Here is a 9,556-nt window from a genome sequence, read left to right as displayed (position 1 = left end):
GCCATTTTTGTGGGTGCACGGGGCAGAACACCTGGGCCCTCCATAAAACAACAGGGCAGACGTGCCCTGTGGGTGGAAGGGTGCATTCCCCATCTCTGAAATTCCATAAATGTTTCTAGGTGAATAGAGCAGGGGCTCAGACACAGCCACCATACCCACTGGTGCTTTACACCCAGGTGGCAGCGGGGGCAAAACCTGCATCTACCCCTAAGGAATTAGCAACCTTAAGGGCCAGAGACTTGTCTATAGCCTGAGGCATATAGGATTCTACTGTCTGGATTTTTAGAGATCTTGTCTGACAAGACAAACAAGGAGTAGGATTTTGGCCCAGATCAGGGACAGGGCTGTCCCTCAGTCTTCCCTGAGCCCACTTCTGGTGTGCAAACCCAAAGCAGAGCATAGAGTGGCACAGAGCAGCAGAGTTATTGGCAACCTGAGGGGGCGGGTGGCTCCTCAAATTTTCGGCTGGGTTATAGCCACTGACCATGGTGCTGGGTGAGGGCGTGATGCCCAATCCTGCCTGGTCAGTCTGCAACATCTGACTGCAGCATCGGGCAAGGCATTGACAAGCCATCCCAGAGTAAAGAGAGCTTCATCAGACCCAGTGTTGGGTGTAGGAGCAATCAGCTTGCCGACATGCCCTGGGAGCAGCACAGATGAGGGCTCCAATGGAGGGCCTCTGGAAACAGCAAGATGAGCTTCCAAATCAGGATGAATAAAGAGACTTCACATTAAATGTACACAGTCTCCAGGAGGACACTGACCACCCCCTTGTATTAATCTGTTTTACCTGCACCATTTTCTATTACACTATTAATTTTTACTCCTTATTGAATTATATATACCCCCATTTTTATCCCTTTGAAATTTTTAAAAATATTTTAATTATTATTATTTTTCAAAACACTGCTTCAACTTCCTTTTCTATTATTCATTATACAGTGTCTTCAAACCTTTATTTCTCCCTTCTTTAAAATTCTTTATCTCATGCTCTCTTTTTTCTCTTTTCTAAGTTATATAACTACAAAGGCATTTGGTAGATAAACTCCTTTAGGACCAGAGTGGATAACTGATACTGCATAAACCATAGTGCCAGAGATGTAGAAGAAAGTTGAATAAGAAGTGACACCATTCCTAATTAAAAGAACAAGAGAAATCCCCTGAAAGAATGATCAGTGAAATAGACATTGATATCCAACTAGATCAAGATTTCAAATATGAAGTGATCAAAGTACTGAAGGAAATAAAAGAGATAGTGTTTAGAGATACAAAATATGTCAAAAATGAAATGGAAGCTATTAAGAAGAGCCGAGTAGAATAAGTAAATACATTGACTGAGATGAGGAATGATTTAAAGGTGTAGCAAATCTGACTAAATAATGCAGAGGAATGAATTAGTGACTTAGAAGACAGGAAAATAGAAAGCACCCAATCAGAAGAGCTACAAGAGAAACAATAAGAAACAAATGAAAAAAGCATAAGGGACCCATGGGATAATAGAAAGCATTCCAAACTTGGCATGATACAAGTCCTAGAAGGGGAATAAGGATCAAAGGTGATTGCAAACGTTTTTGTAGAAATCATGAATGAGAACTTCCGAAAATTAAAGAAGGAATCAGATATCCAAGTACAGTAAGCTAAGAGTGTCCCAAACAGGAAGAACACAATTACACCCACACCAATATATTTAATTAAGATGGCGAGAGTCAAGGATAAAGAAATGATCCTAAGGACAGCAAGAGAATAGTAAAGTATGAGTTACAAGGGAATCCCCATAAGGCTACCAGCTGATTTCTCTACACAAATACTACAGCCCAGAAGGGAGTGGCAAGATATATTCAGTCCTGAATGAAAAAAATTATATACAGTAGTATACTTTGACCAGCAATGCTATTCTATTTGGTAAATATAGAAATAAAGGATTTCACAACAAGAAAAAGCTTAAAGAGTTTAGCAACACTAGACCCATGCTAAAAGAATTATTGAAAGGTCTACTTTAAAAAGAAAAGCAGCAGGATGCTACAGAAATATGAAACTCACAACTTGAAATGTGATGATTCATGAATTACAAATAAAATAAACAAAAAATTTTAAAACAAGGCATACAAATCATTGAGAGTCGGAGAGGGAGGCAGGAAAATAGAGAAATTTTTTTTTTTGGTCTTTTATTTTAAAATTTTTTGTTCTCGGTAGGATGGGTTTGAGATCATCTTACTATCCGTTTAATAGAAGCAGTTATAGTAATGGCCTAATGGACTTATAAAAAAGGGTAACAAGAAGACAAAAACTTATCAGGGAGTCACTAAAACTAAGTAAAATTCTTGAAATAACAAAGGAAAGTTACCAAACCATAAAAGGAAGATGAAAGGAACAAAGAGGAAATAACAAATCAACTGCAAATATAAGGTCAAATTGGCAATAAACACAAGGCTGTCATCAATTATTGTAAATGTTAATGGACTAAATGCTCCAGTCGAAAGTCACAGAGTAGCAGGCTGGATAATAAAGCAAGAACATTCAATATGCTGCATAGAATAGACCCCCTTCAGAGAGAAGGACACATATAGATTGAGAGTGAAAGGATGGAAAAGGGTATTCCATACAATTGGAAAAGCCAAAAAGCAGATGTTGCAGAACTGATTTCAGACAAAATATTCTTTAAAACAAAGGCCATAAAGAAAGAAAAAGAAGGACGTTTTATAATGATTGAAGGAGTGATACAATATGAGGATAGCACACTCATTAATACATATGCACCAAATACAGGAGCACCTAAGTACATAAAATAATTACCAACAGATATAAAAGGGGAGTCATATTTGTAGATTTCAACACTGCATTAACATCACTGGACAGAACATCGAGACAGAAAATAAATTAGGCAACAGAAAAATTAAATAATACAATAGAAATATTAGACTTGGTGGATATTTTCAGAGCATTGCAACCCCCAAAATAGGATATACATTCTTTTCAAGTGCACGAGGAACATTTTCCAGGATTCATGATGTACTTGGTCACCAAAGAAACCTCAGCAATTTTAAGAAGACAGAAATTACCTCAAGCATCTTTACTGGCCACAATGCAATGAAGTAAGAAATCAACAGCAGAGAAACAAAGGAGAACAAAGGAAAAAATTGGGATTAAACAATATGTTATTTAAAACCCAATGGGTCAATGAAGATATCAAAGCTGAAATGAAAAAGTACCTTGAGACAAAAGAAAATGAAAACGAAACCATTCAAAATTTATGAGACACAGTAAAAGCAGTGCTGAGAGGGGAGTTTGTAGTGATACAGGCGTTCCTCAAAAATGAAGAACATCCACAAATAAACAATTGAACCCACCAGCAGAATGAACTAGAAAAAGAAGAACAAAAACCTAAAAGGCAGCACAAGGAAAGAAATCATCAATATTGGGGAGGAAATAAATAAAATAGAGATTAAAAAGACCATAGGAAAAAGTCAACAAATCCAAAAGCTGGTTTTTCCATAAAGTAAGTAAAATCGACAAACCTCTGGCCAAACTTAAAAAGAAGAACAGAGAGAGAGCACAAATTAGCAAAATAAGACTGGAGAATGGAGAAATTATAACAAAAAATACTGTTTATCATAGGAGAATATTATGAAGAGTATATGGAATCAAACTGTATAACCTAGAAGAGATGGACAAGTTTCTGGAAACATACTGTCCACCAAGACAGAATGAAGACGAACCTGACCACTTGAACAAACAGAGCACAAGAAATGAAATCAAAATAGCAATATAAAACCTCCCTACAAATAACAGTCCAGGAGCAGATGGATTCACAGCGGAATTCTACCAAACAAAAAAGAAAAACTCATACCAGTCCTTCTCAAATTCTTCCAGAAGATTGAAAAGGTAGGAATACTCCCAAAGACATTCTATAAAGCCACAATCACCCTGATACCACAACCAGGCAAAGAAACTACCAAAAAAGAGGATTATAGGCCAATATCACTGATGAAAACACACGCCAAAATCCACACCAAAATAGTAGCAAATACAACCCAACAACACAGAAAAAAATATTATATATCATGACCAAGTGGAGATCATGCCAGAGACACAGAGGTGGTTTACTTAAGCAAATCAATGTAATACAGCACATCAACAAGAGAAAGGACCAAAACCACATGATCATCTCAATAGATGCAGGAAAAGCACTTGATAAAATTCAACACCCACGTATGATACATACACACACCAAAGTGGGCATAGAGGGACTGTATCTCAGCATCATGAAAGCTATAGATACCAAACGTACAGCCAGCATAGTACTCAAAGTTGAGAAAGTCAAATTCTTCCTACTATAATCTGGGACAGTAAAAGGATGCACACTAACACGACTCCTACTCAAGATAGTCTTGGAAGTCCTAGCCACAGCAATCAAATAAGGGAGAGAAGTAAAAGAGATGCAAATTGGAAAGGAAGAGATAAATGTCAAACTATATGCAGATAATATGTTACTATTTATAGAAAACTCTACAAGATCCAGAATGAATTTACTACAGCTGCTCAAAGAATTCAGCAAGATAGCAGGTTACAAGATTAAGGTTCAAATATCAGTGGCATTTCTTAACGCTAATGATTCAGATAATACTATAGAGCTACAGTCAACATGACAGCACTGTATTGGTAGTTAAACATACATATAGGCCAATGGCACAGAATAGAGAGCCCAGAAATGAAACCGAAAATGTTTGGTCAACTAATCTTAGACAAAGGAGGCAAGAAATTACAATGGAAAAGAGATAGTCTCTTCAGCAACTGGTGTTTGGAGAACTGGACAGCAGCATATAATTCAATGAAGCTAGAACACTCCCAATGAAGCCAGAACACCATGCACAAAAATAAACTCAGAATGGATCAAAGACTTAAACATAAGGCAAAATACAAAAACAACCAAGATGAAAATATAGGCAAACCATATCTGACATAATTCTCGAAAATTTTCTCGTAGAAGAAATAAAAGCCTGAATAAGCAAATGAGACCTAGTGAAACTTACAAGCTTCTGCACAGTAAAGAAACTGCAAGTAAAACAAAAAGACAACCTATGGGATGGGAAAAATATTTGCACATGAAACCGTCAAAGTCTTGATCTCCAGAGTATACAACAGCTCATTCAACTGAAGAAGAAAAAATAAACAACCCAATGCAAAATTGGGCAGAAGACCTAAACAAGCAATTCTACAAGGAAGACATACAAATGATAAAAAGGCACATCAGAAAATGCTCAATATCACTGATTATCAGAGAAATGCAAATCAAAACTACAATGAGGTATCACCTCACAGCAGTCAGAATGGCCATCATTCAAAAATCCACAAATGAAAAATGCTGCAGAGGCTGTGGAGAAAAGGGTACCTTCCTTCACTGCTGGTGGCAATGCAGTTTGGTGCAGCCAATGTGGAAAACATGATGGAGAGTCCTCAAAAGCCTAGGAATAGACTTACCATATGACCAAGGAATCCAGCTCCTGGCCATAAATCATGAAGGAACCCTACTTCTGGATGACACCTGCACCCCAATATTCATATTCAGCACTATTTACAATAGCCAAGACATGGAAACAGCCTAAATATCCGTCAAATGTTGACTGGATAAAGAAGAGGTGGTATATTTATTCAATGGAATACTGGTCAGCCATATAAAGTGAAAACTTAACGCTATTATCAGCAACATGGTTGGTCCAGGAGAAAATCAGTCTAAGTGAAGTAAGCCAGAAAGTGAAAGAAAAAGAAAAATACCATATGAGATGGCTCATCAGTGGAATCTAAAAACAAAGCAATACAAAACAAAAGAAGCACAAATACAAAACAGAAATAGACTCACAGACATAGAATAAAAGGTTTTGTTATCCCAGGGGGCCGATGGTGGGAAGAGATAAACTGGGAGGTATAAATTGTAGAATAGATAAACAGGATTGTACTGCATAGCACAGGGAAATATATAAAAGTTCTTACGGAAGCCCATAATAGAAAAAATGGTACAACAAATGTATATTTTTTCATTGTAACTGCAAAACTTTGCTCTAGGCTGGGATTGCAGACAACTTTGTAAAATGACTGTAAATCAATAAAGAAAACTTAAAAAGTTAAAAAACATGATCCTAAATATTACAGGTGTAAATATACATTAGATTAGAAAAGAAAACTATACAAAAGAACATTAAAACCAAAGATGTTTTTTTTTTTTAAGATAAGCATAGTCAAAAAACCTCTAGCCAGGTACATCATGAAGAAAAGAGAGATGCTGCAAAGGAATAAAGTAAGAAAAAAAGAAGAGAAATAACAATGGTTACCTCAGATATACAAAAAAGGGATTATTTGACAACACTTACATTAGCATAAACTGGACAACTTAGAAGAAATAGACAAATGTCTATAAAGAGACAGAGATAAGGAGAAACAAATAATTTGAACAAATTGTTTACTAGAAGAAGGAATCTGCATTTAAAAAATTGTTAAATAGAAGTGCAGATTTAAACAAATCCTGTGGATAATTGTACAAAAATACAAAGAAGAACTTATACTCTTCAAACTATTCAAAAATATTTAAGATGTGGGAAACTCCCAAATTAATTTCTATGAAGATTTCATCACCCTGATAGCAAAGCCAACAAACAAACTACAGGCAAAGGGAACTTCTAGTCAATAAATTTGATAGATTTAGATGCAAAAATTCAACAAAATATTATTAGCAAATGAAATCCAGCAATACCAAAAAGTGAATAATACACCATGATCAACTTGGATTCATTGCAGGGTCACAAGAGAAGTTCAACATACACAAATCAAACAGTTTGATACACCACATTAACAAAAGGAATAGAGAAAATGGCATGGTCCTCCCAATAAACACATAAAAAGTATTTCACAAAATTCAACATTTATTCATTAAAACAGCAACAACAGCAACAACAACAACAACAACAACAACAGAAACCTCTTACCAAAGTAGGATTCAGGAAATATATCTCAACATAAATAATGTCATTACTTACAAACATACAGACAACATAATATGCAAAAGTGAATAAATGAAAGCCAAATTAAGGAATAAAACTAGGTTGCCCAATCTCAAAATTTCTGTTAAACACAGTATGGGAAGAACTAGCAAAAGCAATCAAACAAGAAAAATGTTATTCAAGTTGGATTGAATGAAGTTAAACTGTTATTATTTTAGATGACATGATAATCTTTATAGAGATCCCTAAGTATTCTCCACACCAGAAAAACTAAAACTAATAAAGACATTTAGCATAGTAGCATGATTCATGTTTAATATACAAAACTGTCACATTCCTTTACACTAACAATCAAATATTCAATAATGTAAAAAATCCATATGAAATCAGATCATAAAATGAAAAACCTATGGAAATTCCAAGATAATGAAATCTATAGGACACTGAGAACGAAATTTGAAGATGATGCAAAGAAATGGAAAGAAATCTCAAGATCTTAGTTTAGAGGAATTAATATTGCTAAAATGTACATACTACAAAATATGTCTACAGATATAAATTCATTCATATCATACTACATGATATTTTCCACAGAAATAAAAAAGTCCTATGATTTGTATGGAACTGCAAAAGAACCAGAACTGCAAAAGAAACAATGAGGAAAAAGAACAAAGTTGGAGGCATAACCAATAAACCTCCCAGATCTCAGAGTATATTACAAAAATACAGTAATCAAAACAGCACAATACTGGAAAACAAACAAACATCTATATCACTGCAACAGAACACAGAGGCAGAAATAAAACATCACAACTATGGTCAACTAATCTATGAGAAAGGAAACAAAAATATACAATGCCTAAAAGACAGTCTTCAGCATGTGATGTTGAGAAAGCTAGACAGCTACATGTAAATCAATCAAATTAGAACAATCCCTCACATTGTACAAGAATAAATTCAAAATGTTTTAAGTATCTGAATCTAATACATGACACAATAAAATTTCTGGAATCTAACACAGGCAAAACAAAACAAACATTGTAGCAAAATTTTCTTATGTCACACTCCCAAGCTGAAAACAATAAAGTTAAAATAAACAAATAGGTCCTAAGTAAACTTAAACTTTCTACACAGCAAAATAAACAAAATGAAAAGATGAACTTCCAAACAGGAGAAAACATTAGGAAACAATGCAATCAACAAGAGGCTAATTTCTAATATACACAAATCGTTCATACAACACCATTTCAAAAATCTACAAACAACTCAGCCAGAAAATGAGCAGAAGACAGTTCTCTAAAAAAGACACACAAATAACAAACAGGAACATAAAAACGTGCTCACATTGCTAATCATTATACAAAGGCAAGACAACATTTATATAATGTTTTATCTTACACTAGTGAGAAGGGCTGTCATCCAATTGTCTACAAATAATAAAGACTGGGGAGATTGTGGAGAAAAGGGACTCTCCAACGCTGTTGTTGGGAATGAAAATTGGTGAAAACACTTTGGAAACCGTATGGAAGTTCTTTAAATAATAAAAATAGACCTATCATATGACACAGCAATTCCACTCCTGGGCATATAAAATATAAACCTGAAATTAAAAATCCTAGGGTAAAACATAAGAAATACACTCTGACATTGGACTTAATTTGATTCTACATATGTCTCCTCTGGCAAGGGAAGCAGAAATAAAACTAACAAAATATGATTGTGTCACACTAAACACGTTTAGACTGCAGAAGAAATGATCAATAAAATGAACAGTCAAGCAACACAATGGTAGAAAATATTTTCAAGTATAATTTCCAATCAAGTGTTTGGATATAATATCCAAAATATATGGCAAACTCTTACCCCAAAACTTCAACAAAAAAGAGCAAACAATCCAATCAAAAAAAAAAGTCCATAGGAAATAAATAGATAGATCTGAATCAATTTTCTTTAGAAAACATACTGTTGGCTATATGACACATGAAAATGTGTTCAGAGTTATAAATTATTAGGAAAGTCATAAACCAAAAATGAGACAAGACCTCACACTTGTCAGAATGTTCTCATCAAAAAGAAAAAAATAGATATTGGTGAGATTGTGGAGAAAAAGGAACACCTTGGACACTCTTGATAGCAATGCAATGTATTGATTCCATTGCATATATACATCAAATTTTCTTCATCCAGTTTTCTGTCAAGGGATGTTGGGTTTGTAGGCCCCTGTCTGAAGGCTCTAGAGAATAAGCCCATGGGCTGAACTCATAAACAAGCTGTGAGGAATATCATATATCCAGGCTGGATATGAAATGGCCTATTCAATGTATCCAGTATGGATGGCTGGATAGCCTATGCTGGTTAAGTTCCTCAGAGGAGGACAAACTAGAAAAGCACAGCCTGCTGGATAAGAGGTGGCCTACTTAATGAATTTCCGTGATGAACTTTAAAACAATCCTTGATCATTTAACATCCTGCGCTTACTGCAGGAGCATGGGAACATAAATAGCTTAAGATTATTAACATTGTTATAACTTTGATTATAAGTGAGGCATTGTGCAAGTCCTATA

Source organism: Vicugna pacos, unplaced genomic scaffold, assembly GCF_048564905.1.
Source record: "Vicugna pacos unplaced genomic scaffold, VicPac4 scaffold_192, whole genome shotgun sequence".
Taxonomy (NCBI): Eukaryota; Metazoa; Chordata; class Mammalia; order Artiodactyla; family Camelidae; genus Vicugna; species Vicugna pacos.
This window is presented reverse-complemented; position numbering follows the sequence as displayed.